The sequence below is a fragment of the Lissotriton vulgaris genome, chromosome 10, assembly GCF_964263255.1.
Source record: "Lissotriton vulgaris chromosome 10, aLisVul1.2, whole genome shotgun sequence".
In the NCBI taxonomy this organism is placed as follows: domain Eukaryota; kingdom Metazoa; phylum Chordata; class Amphibia; order Caudata; family Salamandridae; genus Lissotriton; species Lissotriton vulgaris.
This window is the reverse complement of record NC_141698.1, coordinates 647216592-647234697: the sequence shown is the minus strand read 5'-3', so window position 1 is coordinate 647234697 and position 18106 is coordinate 647216592.

The window sequence follows — 18106 nt, the reverse complement described above, 5'->3', positions numbered from 1 at the left end:
CGTTACGTGGGGATGACCACCAGGAAAGTTAAAACACGCATCGGGGAACACCGCAGCAACATACGATGCAAAAAAATCACTACTAAACTGAGCGAGCACTTCCTGCAAGCAAATCATACTCCGAATGATATGACCTGGACAGTGATCGAACAGGTCAACTGTGTAAAAAACAAAGAAAACATATTGTTTGAAAAAGAACAGCGCTGGGTCTATCGACTCAGCACACATATTAACGGACTAAATGACCAAATTCCGTGGACCAGCGTCCTCAAATACTAAAAGTATCCTTAGTCCTCTTATGCCTTTGCACATTATATGAAAATTCCACAATCATACGTGTTGAGTGATTCATTGAAACCAACGCAACTACCAAGATTCATTCATTAACATGTTCCCATGTTAACTTCCTGTATCAGTTTTCCTGATCAGGGTTCCCATACTTATGCTGTTCATTTATGTACCCCAACCTTGCTGAGCAATATATGCTGGATATAGCGCTTTCCTGCATAATGCCACCCACTCCACTATCCAGGCTTGCGTGTCATTATAGCTTGTGTTTCAAGCCTCGTTATCATCACAGGCTATTTCTCACGCTATCACGTGAGCACCTAGTCAACTTCCCGGGGCAGAATATACAAGGGCGGACCCCGCCCATCCCAGGAGCTAGGCTTGCGTCTCAATGCAAGCCTCGCTCTCACGCCCTCTCGCGAGACCACGCGAACATTTCTCTCCGTCTCGCATAGGCTTAACAGCTTTGAGTTCCAAGCCTCGCTTTCATCCAAGGCGCCCGATTGGCCCGCGCGCAGCCACCGCCCCATAAACACCTCTTTCGCCCGTCGCAATGGATCCACGAGATCCAGCGAGGGTACAGCTAGGTGCCGAGCGGGTGCTGAGCGTTGCGGGCGTAAGAGACTTTACCTTGGAGACTTCATTCTAACCAGATAAGTTGTATGAATGGGACTCTGCCATTTCTAAAAACCTCCTTTGTGTGTCTCTCTCCCCCTTATTTACAGGGTGTGCCATTGTCGCTCCCACCCCCCTCCTGTGTTCTATGGGGCGTGGATCTATTTTCTTACAAGTGAGGACATTTTTCCTATATCTTGTATTTAGTGTTGTGTGCTTGGGTAATTTACATACCACGGCCATCAGTGTCACGGCGCGTCGCACCGGAACACTGCTCCAACGTAGTTTTCCATCGGGGTTCATTCCCTGACACCCCACCATAGGTAGTAGGTTATTTCCTGTACTTCCTCACAAATAGACTCAGACGTGACAAGTCTGCCTGTTTAGCCACTGTTGCTATACTGCACATATGCAACAGTCCGCGCTGAATAGATTTAATCAGCGTTAGTTGAGGCCCCTCCACTCCGGATTTCGGCATGACCTCAACGACGCAACCCAGGCATACCGGCCACGGCCCTTGATAGGTATGCAAGCACGTGTCATGCCACAAAGTCACTCTTTATGGCCACTGTACATATGCACAAATCATTGATCTAATATCTATGTGTCTATGTTTGTTTTTGTCTGTTTGTCATTTTCCTTCCTACAGACTCCTAGGTTCCTCGCAAAAGAGGTAAAACCCCACTACTTATGAGTTTGTTTCTCTTTCTTTTGCACCATTTTTACACATAGTGCTATTTTTAACTTTCACGACCATTGGCAGGGCGAGCCTTAGCGCGCCCCTCCTGTCATTGGCACACTCGCTTACCGGTCCTGATGAAAGCCCAGTAAAGTAACACATAAAACGGGCAGAAACATGTTGACCTTCTCCACAGGGTAAACACCAGTATAAAGTAATTGGCTAGTTTCCCTTCACATATCTTGTTTTAACATGTCAGGTTGACCAGCGAATAAAGTTTTTTTTGGTACAACCTCTGACATTTTTAAACCTCAGTATTTTTTTCACACTTCATCTTCACACAAAAACCTGCTCCGCAGTCTCCTGGCATCGCAGCACACCAGGGAGGTATTCAATCTCTCCCGGTGGACCCGATGATGAAGCATGTCACCACTAGGGTGAGTGAGGGTTTCCTGACAAAACAGTGTATTTTTTCTTGAATATTGGTCCTACCACCGGACCACTTACAACTGGCCTCAGACTTCACGTGCGACACCCACTTCCTTTATATACTTTACTTTTATGGTCACTCTTCCTTTGATTACCTGTACACCACCATTGCCAGCTGCAAGACCCATGCCAGTGGCACCGTCAACATCAGGTGCTGCAAGACCAGCGACACAACGCACACCCACTGTGCCCACCCAGCCCAGCAGGCAGGTCAGAGAGCGGCGCCAGAGTACACCACAGACTGGCAGGAGGGGGATGACTGTGCGTGTGCCAAGGCTCTCAATAGATCGCTGCATGCTGCGCGTGCACCAATTACAGGCACGACACCTAGCAGCTATACATCTGCAGCTGCACAACACAGGCAGGAATGTTGCCAATCTGTCCGACCGGATGGACCGGATGACCACAGCTGTGGAGGCAAACACTGCGGCCATGGTCAGCCAGCGTAACCTCACCCGCCGCCGCCACCGCCAGCTCCTCACACGCCTCTCGGCGTACAAGTGCTCAAATTACGTAATTGGAAACGCCACCTCCCAGCTGTCCCGTAGGTCTCTGGCAATGCAACTCCAGATGGTACAATGCTGTCAGGGCGTGGCACGGGCACTCGAGCAGGTAGCCACTGCTGTCCAGGCTCTGCAGCCAACTGGCCAAGGCCACGCAGGAGGGGATGACACAAGCGAGGGGACATCGAGTCACAGCAGCCTGTATTCGTCACAGGTCAGTGTTCCACGCCGCAGCAGCAGGCCCACTGCGGCATCACGTGCTCTGCCGGAGGAAGAGCTCGAGAGGCGACTGGGAGCTTCGCGCCAGAGGCGCCAATGACATTAATGTACATAGGGCAGGGACATGCTGCTGACATAAGCATGTCCACTACAAAATATTGAGTAGTATGGCGCAATACTCCTCATATGTTACTGTTTGAAATAATGCCATATTATTGTGCAACCAACAATAATATTTATTCAATAATAGTACATCAGACTCATGTCATTATTTCCATTCTCAAGCATGAGTGAAGTGTTGGGTGAGGGGAATGGGTGCACTCGAAACAGTTCATTGTGATTTGGTTGCGCCGTCTGTGTCCTTCAGCAGGATTTTCCCTGCGTGCATGACGTGCATGTGCAGATGGGCGGTGGTCCCCTTCCGACTCACTGGCAGATATCTCTACAGGTATCCGGCGCTTGGTAGCAATGTTGTGTAGTATTGCACACACAGCCACAATGCGGCAGCAGACCTCAGGCTCGTATTTTATGGCCCTACCAGTCTTGTGAAGTATGCGGAATCTGCTCTTCAGAAGGCCAAATGTCCTCTCAATGCAATTTCTTGTGCATATGTGTGCTACATTGTAACGCCGTTGCTGTGGTGTTGCAGGGTTGAGGTATGGGGTGAGGTGGTACTCACGGAGAGCGTAGCCATTGTCACCTGAATGAGAGGAGCAGAGGGTGAGTGCCTGTGCTGCGCAGCTACATCATCACAGTGTAACATTGTGGGGCAAGTTTACTTACCGATTAGGTGTCCTTCACCAAAGTCTCCCCTGGCCAGTCGTGTGTGGAGGCCGCTGTGCCGGAATATGAAGGAGTCATGTGTGCTCCCCGGGTACTGTGCCATTATGTCCGTGATGTATGTCTTAGCATTGCACACCATCTGGATGTTGAGGGAGTGGTAGGACTTGCGGTTGCGGTACATGTATTCCGTTTGTGCTGGTGGGCAGATGTGGATGTGGGTACAGTCAATGCATCCTATCACATGTGGGAATTGAGCAACATTGTAAAATTGATGCTTGGTCTCATCCAAGTCCTGTTGGCTGGTGGGGAATGAGATGTGGTGGTGTAGCTGGGTCAACATTGCATCTAGGAAACTCCTTAGGCAGCGGGACATGGTGGGCTGGGATATCCCCCCTGCAACTGCAACTATCCCCTGAAAGCTTCCGGAGGCCAGAAGGTTCAGGCTGCACAAGACCTGGACATGTGTGGGCACGGCATTTGTCCTCCTTGTTGGGTGCTGCATCAGGGGGTCTAGGTCCTGGATTAGCTTGATGATCATTGGCCTATTCAGGCGGTACTTAGCGTATATTTGCTCTCTGGTTTGGCCGAGAAGGGTGACCCGCTGGTGGAATATCCGCTCCTGGATCCTACGTCTGTTCCGTGCTGCTCACTGTAGCCTTCGCCGCCTGACCACCATGTAGAGTCCTGGCATTGTGAGAGTCCTGATGCTGCAGCTGCATCTCCTTAAGTGTGTTTGGTCAGGCCTGCACCTGTTGCTAATTAGGAAATGTTTTTTTAACAACAAAAAAAAATTCCTTACTGGTTGCCACCTGGTTTGGGTTCTCCTTAAATTGTGCGTTGCAAAATGCGATTTTTGGGTTTTTCGCAATTTGCGATTTTTCATGAATTGTGATTGCGATTTATTTGCGATATCGCAGTGTTATTCGCAGAATCCATGGTTTCTCGCGTTACAGATTCGCTAATGGGCTTCTTCCAGGATTCTGCGAATATAATTGCGATATCGCAAAAAACTATTAGACAATTCGCAATTTTTGGATTTCAACTGTCTTGAATTCCTTTTCATCAAATTGCGATCGCAATTGCTTTTTCGCAGCTATTGCGATCGCAATTTTGCTTCATGAATCTAGCTGTTAATTTTCAATACACCCTTGAACAATCGCCCATCTGTCAAAGCTGTCAGCCAGGCATCGAGGAAAACTAAGAAAGCTGCTCGTCCCATTCCGAGCCACAATAGCCACCCCTTTGTGCGAGTTTCTTGTGTTGTATTAGCTACAATATGGTACCCGGACATCTCCAGAAGCCTTTTCCTGCTTCCCTCAATATGATTTTCCTAGAGGCAAAGAACATCAGCTCTTAAAAATTGAACATCCACGCCAACCCGCCTCCTCTTTTGGGAATCATTTAAGCCACAAATATTAACCAAGGCTATTCTGATTTTCTTCATTACAAAATAAGAATAAGGTCAAAAGCATACAACTCAGCCTGATGTAGAGTTGTACAACCCAATAAACCATGAACATACTGCTTCTCCCATAAATCTGAACCCCCACCCTCCCCCCCAACCCAGCCCTCCCCCTCCCTTCAAAAGGGCAAAATAGGTCCAAGGAACCTTGTGATGCCTACTGCATGTGATTGCGCCCCTAGCCTCTCCCGACCACGACCCCACACCAAACCCCAAAAAAGAAGAAAAATAAGACCAACATTAAGTGATGCTGCCTGTCTCCAGCTTAGCCCTCATTTCCTAACTTCCCTGCTTGTAAGCTTATTCAAGTACTCCTGGGCCTGGATTTCAGAAGTGAACACTCTGGTCTTGCCTTTACATATAACTTTTAACAAAAATACTTCACACCCCAGTTGCTGAAAGGGAGAGATAAGAGAGCGAAGTCTCCATCTCCTCTCTGCGTCCAGTTCCAGTGGGCCAACTCCAGGAAGGCCTCTCGGAGAAGCTTAAAAACAAACCCATGAATATCATCGCCTTCCTCTTACTCCGCAATTCCTAGTAAGCGCAGGTTGTTTTGTCGTTGTCTATTTTCAAAATTCTCCAGCTTCCAGAGGACGTAAGTCATTCTGCTCTAGTTAGTCGTAGACTGTTTGTCAGAGTTTTCCACACTCGCCTCCAATTGAACTATGCGCCCCTCGAGCGCGGTGGTGCGTTCATTAATCTCTGAGCAAGCTTTATTAACTTTGCAGACAGCGCCCTGAAGTTTCCTGGTTGCCACGTGGGCCCTCTTGTGCTCCTGTCGGACCTCCGTCTGTATTTGTTTTAATGTGGCATAAATCAGTTCCATAGATGGTTGGCCCCCTTTCAGCTCCTGTAGCGCTATCAGTATCATTTGTGGCAGCCTGCCCTGATGGGGATTCTGTCTCTTGTACTCCTTCTAGATGTGAAGCGGAGTAATCCCATGTCAGCTGACTAGACTGGCTACCGTCAGTAGTAAAGCCTTGATCTTTACCCAAGTCTCTTGAGCTTTTCTTTTTGCTGCAAAAGGGGATGCGCCTCTGTATGTCAGGCTTCAGAAAAGGGCTTCCGCTGTCTGAGGAATTCCCATCTAAGCTGTTTTTCCAGCTATCCTCAGAGATGTCAGATTCATCGGTCATTGAGTAAAAGTTATCAGTCTCTGGGGTCGCTGCCACAGCCACAGCCACAGCCACAGCCCCTTCCCCTTGAACCTGACCAGGTAAGTCATGTATTTCTTTTGCCGGGGTACGTGGAGGCCTGTTACCCTCAGCCCCTGAATGTGCCCCGACCTCCACTGGAAGCACCTCCATGTCTTGACCTTTTAGCACATTGATTGTATTCGGAGGCGCACTAGTGAAAATGTTAGCCATTTCAGTAGCGAGGCCATTAATCTCATCAACCCCTGCAATCGCGCTTTCAGGCCTCACCGGACTGTTTACTACACTCTTTTGCTCTTCCTTGCCCTCATTCGGCTTCTTTCTCCCACCAGTATATTTGACCATTTTAACATTTAAATTGGTCGCGCTTTTACCTTTACTTTGGGGGAATCTTATGTCCACCGGTGCTATCGAGAAAGAAGCAAGATTAGATCCTTTACCGGCAAACATCACCGGCACAGTTGGTCCCTTAGTGTGAGCTTCTCTCTCCGGCTTCTGCTCGCCGGCTCCGCTCGCTGCCATCCTTCCTCCCTGTGAGCCTTCCTTGAGCAGGACAGGCTGTAGAGCCTCCGTTTTGGAGTCCAGGGATGTGCATTCAACGGCACGACGTGTCATGGATGCCGGCCCGGTTCCTCTGGTCTCGTTTGTGTCTTTCCCCACCGGCTTCCCCATTGGAGGCATTCCAGGAGAGATGTAAAATACGCCGTGACAACTTGCAGAGTCGTCCGCCTCCGAATTTCAACACAAAGTATCGCCGCTCCACGCATCTGTCAGCGGCTGCAACAAAGGGAAAGGCTCTCCGCGCTCTCAGTGCTCATGTTGTGCGGGTCAGCGCCGCTGAGAAAAGGCTCGCATGCATCAGCAACAGCCCGATACAAAGCTACTCCAGCAGAGTAAGTGAAGCTTTTTACATTGAGGCTCCCAGTGCAATTTTAACGGCGTTTAGGCAGTCATCTTGAGATCGTGGAAGGGAGGCAGCTACCCGCAAGAATCACGCAGCCGCCATCTTGCCCCTTCCTACTAATTTGATTCCTTATGCCATTACAGCAGTGATGGAAACTGTCATCCATACTGTGGTTTCTAGTCGGTTAGAGACACATTTTTGCAGCTGTTTGTTCTACTTGTAGTACCTGTGGGTGCAGCTGTTGTGGGCGTCATTGAGATTTATTTTTGCTGCTGTAGTTCCTGCTGTGGCTGAAAGTATTGTAGTTGCTGCTGCAGTAGCAGTTCTTGATGCTGCTGCCCTTGCTGTGGGTACAGCTCTGATCATTGCTCTGTTCCCCATCACTTGGGCAGTTTGATCATTCCCACTATCCGTACTGCCATTACAGCTGTAGTTCTTGCTGTTGTTGCTACTTTGGTGCTGGCTGATGTGACAGCTATAGTGGCTACTCTGGTAACAGATGTTGCTGTGGTGATTGTTGATGTTGTGGCAGTTGTGGCTGAAACTGTGGTTGTAACAGCTATCCCTAAATTGCTGGCAACCAGTGTTGCTGCTCTTTGTTCCTGCTTTGGTGTTTGTTGTGTTCGCTGTTCTGCTTGCTGTCTTTACAGCAGGGGTTACTGCTGTAGTCACTGATGCATTGGCATCTATTGTTATCCTAGCAATGATTGAAGCTGAGGTTGTTGCTGTGGTAACTGCTGTTGCAGCAACTGTGGTTGTTGCTGTTCTGACCGCTGTTGTTGCTGCTGTGATCTCTGATGTCGTGGCAGACGTACTTGTTGCTGTAGTCCCTGCTGTTGATGCATAAGGACGTAACAGAGACAGCTGGGGCAGAGTTGGTATCGGGGAAAATCCGAAGTGGAATTACACAGAGAGAATATGTTTTTATTCCCCCTACCAATGTTAAAAAACAGTGCAAATTAACACTGTATACAAGTATACAATTTAACACTGACTATATATTCAAAAAATTTTCTATAATGTGAGATTTAGCGGATATCTAAAGCTACCTCTTAATAGGTCGCAAAGCAATAGTAAGGGAAAGCCCAAAAAGAAGAAGGGAGGCTTCCTCAGGGAGGGTAACGGAAATGTACACAAAAAAGCAAAAAAACAAAACAAAAAGAGAAAACAGGTGGGGAGCAAATTAGAGGAAAAAACAGAAAAAATGTCCTCACCGATGAAAAAAGGAGGAGTCTACAGTGCCTGTAAACATTAACACAATCATGAGTTCCCCAAAGGTAACATAGGAAGAGGAAGACAAACACCAAATTATTTAGTATACTCTCTTGGAAAGTCAATGGCCTCAGAACCAAAAGTAGAGGAAGGAGGATCCTTGAATATCTGAAGACAACAGATAGTGAGGTCATCATATTGCAGGAGATGCACCTTTTAAAATCAGAGTGGGATCAAATAATGAAAAATCTGAGCTGGGTTGATGCCTATGTATGCACTAACCAAGACTGTAATATTAAGGGCATAGCAATAATTTTAAAAAAACGCTCAAAGTCAAGATAGAATACACAGAAGTGGACAACAAAGGTAGATGGGCAATAACTAGGGTAAGAATATTAATAATCTGTATACTGTAGCAGGCTATTACGGTCCAAACACAGACGACCCAACCCCCCTTCAAAAGCTCTACACACAGCTGCTATCAGCAACCTCCCCAATAGTATTAGGGGGTGATTATAACATTATCCTAGATCCTAAAGTAGACAGATCCCCTCCAGGAAGACAAGCAAATCTACCAAAAATGAGGGAGTGGCTAGGACACTACAAAAGATTTGGATCTGGTGGATATGTGGAAAGAGAAAGGTGACAAAAGACAGGCCTTCACTTTTCATAATAAAACATTAGGACACAAATCAAGAATTGATTACTTCTTAATAAATAGAAGTCTACTAAAAAATGTCTTGAGAATAGAGCACCTGCCGGCTCACCTGTCCGATCATTCAGCAGTCCAACTTACAATACAAACGACAAAAAACAACTCACAAATTAGATGGACTGTTGATCGTTCTATATTACTAGATCCACAAATAATACAAGAACTCAGGACAGAGACAGATAACTTTTTTGAGAATAATGAACTTGGGACCTCGAAACAAATCACCTGGGACACTTACAAGGCAGTAATCAGAGGTAAGTTGCTAAGCATGGGGGAATACAGATCAAAAATTATAAAGCAAGAAATAAGAGACTTGGAAAACGCTATAAAACAACTTGATATACAAACAGCAGCAGAGCATATAACAACTAATGAAGAAGAACTAGAGAAGGAAAGGCAAAAACAAAAAGAAACTCTTACAGACATCCTGGAGAATAAAGTGGGGAAGAAATGGGAAGCCAGTAAACTATCTAACCATGAATATTGAGAAGGAGGCGGCAAAATGCTGGCGTGGAAAATAAAGACTGACCAAACCAGAAACAAAGTATCCAGCACCCAGCAACATAATCAAACAGAACCAAGCTCAGAAGACACAATAATAATGCAGGAATTCACAAATTTCTTTTCCAATCTATACACTGAGGATACCAATCCATCTGAGGAACAGCTGGAAGAATACATAGATGACCAATTCCTTCCATCATTATCGGAAGAAGAAAAAGAAGAACTAAATGCAGAAATCACAAATGAAGAGATAGGAGATGTGATAAGAGGTCTAAAAAGAGGGAAAGCAGCAGGCCCGGATGCCTTACCGAATGAGCTTTATATCAATTTAAGGGAAACCTTGGTTCTACCAATAACAGAGTTATTAAATACAATCTACAGAGGACCCGATAAAATCCCTGACTCCTGGAACGATGCAACTATTAGTATCATCCTAAAGCCAGGGAAAAATCTGGTGATCTGTGAATCATATCAACCTATATCACTACTCAACTGTGATTACAAAATATTCATGCAGATTATGGCAAAAAGGCTAGGTAGAGCAATGGCAAACCTGATCAATACAGACCAGAAGGGCTTTGTGAATGGCAGACAAATATAAGAAATAACACACAAACTCTTTGGGGCAATAGATATAGCCATTTCTGAAAAAAACACCATTAACCATAACCACTTTCGATGCTGCCAAAGCTTTTGACAGAGTCAATTGGACATTCTTGAGCAGGGTCATCGGCAAATATAATCTGGGGGAGAGCTTCCTTCGTATGGTGGAGGAACTATACAAAAAACTGAGAGCTAAGATCTTAATCAACGGGAACCTCACTGAAAATATAGCAATCAAAAGAGGAACAAGACATGATGTCCTTTATAGCCGCTACTTTTTAATCTTTACATGGAACCCCTAGCAAGCAATCTCAGAAATTATAGTTCAATATCGCCCTTTAAACACCATGGATGGAATAAAAAAGTTGCACTATACGCGGACGACTTGATGGGGTTTACAAATCATTTCCAAGACTCTATTGTAGCAATAGAATAAACTCTAATCAACTTTGGGAAAGTGTCAGGGTATCAGACCAACCATGCAAAAACTGAGGTTATGAGCTGGAATACACAATTCAAAAACCCCTATATCAAAAACAAGATAAAATACTTGGGGATTAACCTGGTTGAAGATCTGGATAAAGTGCCCCATATAAATCTTAACAGAATCGCTGGAAAAACTAGAAAACTACTCAAAGTATGGGGAGGTCTGCCACTAAGCTTCTTGGGAAGATCCAATATAATAAAAATGTCCATCCTGCCTAAATTCACCTACCTGTTCAATACTATACCTCTAGAATTCAAGAGGGAAGCTTTACAGAAACTTCAGGGGGAATTAACAAGTTTCATTTGGTCATCCAAAGGAACAAGAATAGCTTGGAGTAAATTAAGGAGAAAAAAAAGAACAAGGAGGGATAACTAGTCCTGACTTATACGAATATTACAGAGCTTTCCACTTCAAAAACATGAGACCATTTCTGAAAATCTGCCAATACTACCCTGACTTTTTACAAACAATGACAGGAAGAACAGACCACTTTCTATATAAATTCGGCCACCCGAAATTTTTTAAAAAGATAAAACTAAAGATTCTTATTACTGCAGCAAAACTATGGTACCAAATAAGAAGCACTCTGAACATACCATACTATAGTACTTTGGCCCCCATATGGGAATCCCCGGGCACACCAGACTGCCTCAAGGATTGCATGGCCACCCTGCTGAAAGCAGCAGATATTAAAGAATGGGGCCAACTGATGACGGAGAACACCATAAACACCTAGGATCAACTGACCACAATCACTAGCGCTTCGTTATCCAAATTCAAATATTACCAACTTACTAGCTGGGCAAAATTGCTTACAGAAAAGAAAAAGGGAAACGAAGAATAAGAGAGAGATGACGAAGGATTCGCCCACAAAAAAAGAGATATCTCGATGGTACTGGGCACTAATAACAGCGGGGAAAGAGAATTCCTGATTCCAGAAATGATCTGGAGGAAAGACCTGCCAGCTCTGCACCTAAAAAACATATGGCGAATATCTATGGAGAAATGCTGGTCTACTGTAAAACCGGCCGCCTTAAAAAGAAACCACCAATTTACTATTCACAGGCCCTATTGGACCCCAAAAAGACTGTCCAAGTTCAAGTGAGCCAGAATTAAGAACTGCCCTAAATGTGGAATGGAGAAGGCAAATGATATACACATGTTCCGGCAGTGCCCCCACCTCGACACTTTATTTAAGTATTATTTAAAAAAATGTAAAGCCATTGTTATTTGTAATATCAATACATCTAAGTCACGTAAATACAACACATATTGCACAACAAATGCTATTGGTATCACATTGCGAAAGTTATAGCTATTGGCATTGTAAATGACAAAGCTATTAATTTCGCTATCTTCAAAACCAACACATAAATAAAAAATGTGTCATTTACAATACCAATAGCTCAAACTTTCCTAATGCGAGACCTATTGCATTGCAAATGCTTGTTACACCTTAGGTTCACGAAATCGCAAATAAACTTTAGAATGGGAAATGGGTGCGTCAAAACAAACTGTGGATGAATTATTGACCCTTCTGAACAATCCCGTGGGAACTCAGGATGAGAATGATACGAAGAGAACTATTCGACGACTTGGAAACCCCTGGACCGCGATGCTTTACGTGTTCACACGAGGGACCCAAGAGGGGATTCTGGGGTAGAGTGATTTGCACCTGATATTGAATGGATGCTTAACTACATGTCGTAATGGTTCATGTATTATATTGTCTTTCTAAGTCTGTTACTACTGTAAATGTAGATCATAAAAGTTGAAATAAAACGTTTTTTTAAAGCATTCCGTACAAAGGACCTCCTGGAATCTATCTAGTCAAACTCCTGTTTTTATGAGAGGTATCCCAAATAAGTTAATATGGTTGGATACCAACAGACACACGGGCACTCTCCAGTTTTCAGGGTGAATCTAAATTGAATATCTGAATGGGTGCTACAAGGAAAGAGGTGTGGATCTAACACCTACTACGTTCCACCAAGGTAGAAACTATATCAAATCAAAGTCTATCCGAGCACTCTAAATTGTATATTGGTTCAAATCCTGTTGGAGTTCAATTAAATAACCTCAATTCAATCAATTGGCAGGTGTCACTGTCCAAATCCGTAATTCACAAATCCAAATTCTTGAGTTCAAAGTTGATCTGTCTTTATTTTCAGTTTTCTTCATACATCATGGATTCTCTGTACATCAGCCAACACGTGTTTCGTCGTGTAGCTATCTAACACTTTGACTTCCTCAGGGCTGCAAATAAAACAGTACCCATGAGTCGATATAATCCCCAAATATCCCTCAATTAGGAGCGTAAAGTGGTACATACACACCATAGTGAAAAATTGTGTATAGCCATAAGATGTTGGGCTATATAGAGAAAAGTTAGAAAGATAGTAAACCACATCCCATTCACATCACACCAATTGTGGGTGGAATCAGTGATAACTTCATGCCAGAAGAGCTATAAAAGAACAGCATATCCTATTCGTGCACTACAAATATAATCAGAAATCACCTATAAGTATTAGATCTGGCTCCCAATTGTTATCATCTCAGTATCGATCCTCTATTAAATTCTAACACAATAATCAACAAAAAACAATTACATATTCGTATCTGAATATGTTAATCCTCACATTCAATCTGTGTCTATAATAAAGTTAAAAAGAATAGTAATCCCAGACAGTAGACACTGCCACCATGCAGTGGCTCTCGGTCTAAATAAACAACAAATCCATATTAAAATGGAAACTCAAACTCATTTTCAAGTACAATTCGCAACCACTATTTTAGTCGCAAACCTATTCATGTACACTAGTATTACTACTCTACTCATCCTCTCCTCTGTTACTGCTGGACGTACATATACGGCCACATGCATCAACCTATTTAGGAAGTGCAAACAGTGCGAATCGGTAAATTCGGCCGTTTGCGATTCCTAAATAAGTTTTTGGGATGAATCATGCATTTTTGTGAAATTCGCAATTTTTTGCGATTTCCAAAAATGCGATAGCTTTTAAGGAATTGCAAATTTGCGATTCCTTAAAAGCAATGCATGATTGTGTTTCAAATTGCGAATTCGCAATTAGGGGGTGCAAATTACCACGAGGGTGAACCTTGTGGTAATTTGCGAAAATGTATTAAAATGCTCAAAATTGCATTTTAAAACACTGTCATGTTACAGACACACATGTCCTTAGGACATGTGTGTGTGAAACATGCACTTCAAAATACATTTCAGGGGTGCAGGGGGTGGGTCCTTTGGACCCCCCCTCCTGCACCCATGGAATGCATTAACATTTTGCGAATCGCTAATTGAAATTCGCAAAATGTCAATGCCTTCCCATTGATTCCTATGGGCCTTTTGGCCCATAGGAATCAATGGGAATTGCGAAATCGCAAATTAGAATTCGCATAATATTTGCGATTTGGTAAAAATTGAGATTTTTACCGAATCGCAAATATTATGCGATTTAAATCATGCATCCCATTTTGCGATTCCTTAGTTGCGATTCCCTAAAAATCGCAAATAAGGAATCGCAAAACCTTACAATAATGCATGTGGCCGATAATCACTATATATAAATTTTTAACACAAACCGCGTCTTACAGAAGATTCCCACAGCACATATTCATGCACAACCCAGACATTACCTATATCCGGTTCAACTATCTTCAACAAAATCTACTCACCCTGTTATCATGCAATTTTGGGTACGGAGGTGTACTATCTTCGTTTCAATTCCCTCTAGCTTTTAAATTCTAGGAAAACAGAATAGTATACAAATACATATTTGTCTCATTGTCCCTTTCATTTGATTCGTATTCAACTATAATATCAAAAAAAGTTACTACACAGTTAACTCACCCCAGTTTTAATGTAATCCCGAGCACCGGATTTTCGTTTCTTCTACCTCATAGCATATCAGCTAAAATTAAAAAACGGGGATATAAGATATCAACTTATTTTTGTCGGGTGTGTGTAAAAATCTAACAAGCCCATATCGTGCTCTTACCTCCAATCTCACAATAAATCACTCAAAGTATCATTTGGCGTTGATGTAGAATATAATAATGTTACAGAACATTAGATTTTGCTAGATAACAGACACGTTGACCCCCTGAAATGTTAATATGAATATGAATCTCTTACTGTTATGTACTTAGCCCATTTAATGAGTTCCTTGAATAGAACTGTGAGATAGAATAGGTAAACTATGAGGTAACCTTTGGGTAAAGATGGGCCAAGATCTTGATTTGTGGTCTACATGCGATCTGAATCCCCACTTAATCACTGTTCTTTATTCATTAATTATTTGGACTTAATACATTTCTAACTGTAATTTCTTTTATACCTTTTCTTGAACTATATTTTCTGAGATCAGAACTTAACATCACACCATTTTATTGGGAGATCTAACAGAGGATAGAAGACCAATATATTTTGAGAACGGTCAAATAATTTTTAATATTTGTTCTGAATAGCGTAAAGTGATTGGCTTAATGGCGTATATGGATGATAGTGTTTGAGAATTGAAAACGCGTTGAATTTTGCTCCATAATAATAATAACGAATATTTTGTAATAAGCATGCAACAGAGGATTCTGAATGAATGAGGTAACCACTCTGTAATGGCGTCGATAATAACGTAGGACTATAGGGTAGTGTATTAGAGACGTGACAATTGGGAACGTTTTGATGGAAGCGTAATTTATCCGTACTTGATGAAACCGTATTAACGCATGATCTAGTCTCAACTTTACTGGTTGATGTAATTCAACGCTACCTGTCGATGAATTAAACAACACTACCACGATGCAGTGGGACTCCACTATAAGATAATTAAACAACAGGGGGTGGCGATGGACAGAGTTTCTGAATTAAGCAGAATACTCTCACCCAGTCAAGAGATCAGGGCTTAATCCAACACCGTTTTTTAGCTCACTGCACCATCCCAGCTCAGAACCTGGCTATATGCCGGCTTGCTTTAATCCTGATGGTGCAATGAGCAAGGGACTCACGTCTGAGTATACCCTTCCACGCTTATGGTGGACAAAATAATTAAACAACAGGGGGTGGTGATATCCGTACTTGATGAAACCGTATTAACACATGATCTAGTCTCAACTTTACTGATTGATGTAGTTCGACGCTACCAGTCGGATGAATTAAACGACACTACCACGATGCAGTGGGACTCCACTATAAGATGGCACCGACATATAATGAGTATAAATAGACGTTCAAAGATGGCGGCCGTGCGGAACGCCAAATGATACTTTGAGTGATTTATTGTGAGATTGGAGGTAAGAGCACGATATGGGATTGTTAGATTTTTACACACACCCAACAAAAATAAGTTGATGTCTTATATATCCCCGTTTTTTAATTTTAGCTGATATGCTATGAGGTAGAAGAAACGAAAATCCGGTACTCGGGATTATGTTAAAACTGGGGTGAGTTAACTGTGTAATAACTTTTCTTGATATTATAGTTGATTACGAATCAAATGAAAGGGACAATGAGACAAATATGTATTTGTATACTATTCTGTTTTCCTAGAATTTAAAAGCTAGAGGGAATTGAAACGAAGATAGTACACCTCCGTACCTGAAATTGCATGATAACGGGGTGAGTAGATTTTGTTGAAGATAGTTGAAACCGATATAGGTAATGTCTGGGTTGTGCATGAATATGTGCCGTGGGAATCTTCTGTAAGACGCGGTTTGTGTTAAAAATGTATATATAGTGATTATATGTACGTCCAGCGGTAACAGAGAGGATGAGTAGAGTAGTAATACTAGTGTACATGAATAGGTTTGTGACTAAAATAGTGGTTGCGAATTGTATTTGAAAAGGAGTTTGAGTTTCCATTTTAAGATGGATTTGTTGTTTATTTAGACCGAGAGCCACTGCATGGTGGCAGTGTCTACTGTCTGGGATTACTATTCTTTTTAACTATATTATAAACACAGATTGAATGTGAGGATTAATATATTCAGATACGAATATGTAATTGTTTTTTGGTGATTATGGTTTTAGAATTGAATAGAGGATCGATACTGAGATGATAACAATTGGGAGCCAGATCTAATACTTATAGGTGATTTCTGATTATATTTTTAGTGCACGAATAAGATATGCTGTTCTTTTATAGATCTTCTGGCATGAAGTTATCACTGATTCCACGCACAATTGGTGTGATGTGAATGGGATGTGGTTTACTATCATTCTAACTTTTCTCTATATAGCCCAACATCTTATGGCTATACACATTTTTTCACTATGGCGTGTATGTACCACTTTACACTCCTAATTGAGGGAAATTTGGGGATTATATCGACTCATGGGTACTGTTTTATTTGCAGCCCTGAGGAAGTCAAAGTGTTAGATAGCTACACAACGAAGCACGTGTTGGCTAATGTACAGAGAGTCCATGATGTATGAAGAAAACTGAAAATAAAGACAGATCAACTTTGAACTCAAGAATTTTTATTTGTGAATTACGGATTTGGACAGTGACACCTGCCAATTGATTGTATTGAGGTTATTTAATTGAACTCCAACAGGATTTGAACCAATATACAATTTAGAGTGCTCAGAGAGACTTTGATTAGGTCTCCCAAATAGTTTTTTTTTACAAAATGTTCTGCTTACTAGCTCTCACCAACCTCCAACAAACGTTTTCTCTACCCCTCTCACAGCTGTAGTTCTCTCGTTCTGTCTTGTATACCTGCGCAACATCATTGTTTTAAACCTGGACAGGCTTTACAAAGCTTCCAGCAAGAGCTGTTTTGAATGAAAATGTGTCAAGTATGTTTTTAAAAGACGTGTTACAGAAGACGTGGCAGACATTCAAGTTGACCAGCTTGGAAATGGTTTCTTCTGGAGCCAGGTGGGTTTTTGGGCAAATAATGCACTGATCTGAAGAATATTCTAGGTGCATCTTGGAACTGGTCATTGGCCTCTAATTAACTGGTTTCACCAGGTCTTGATTAACCAGCCTGCATTTCTCGGTTCTATTTTCCCACAGGACCAATTGGGTGCAATATTTAAATACCAGTGGCGGCACTAGAAACCATTTGCAACTGGTCAACTGGAATTTTCAGGGCGATACCGGGCTTATACATATTACGTGTATCCAAATGTAATGCACCTATTCAGCTGGCCACGCCTGCCGCCGAAGAGGTGCTACGTTGTGTGTGGGTGAAATGTCTCCGGTGCAGGTTTTAGCGCCACACACCAATCCCCGTGGTGTAACCATGCTCACCGGGCAGCTATTTACTAGAGAGCCCCAGGGGGGAGGAGGGATCCAGTCGCTATGCGGACTCTCAGGCCAAGTCTAATTGTCCTAGATGAGGTCTTTAACAACGAGGCCAGGGTGCATGGGGTCACTAGCCACAAACATATTTAAAAGCAGGAGGCGCGCGGTCAGAGGCGGGGAGAGGGGAAGAGATGTTCTGGAAAAGGCTAAGAGTCACC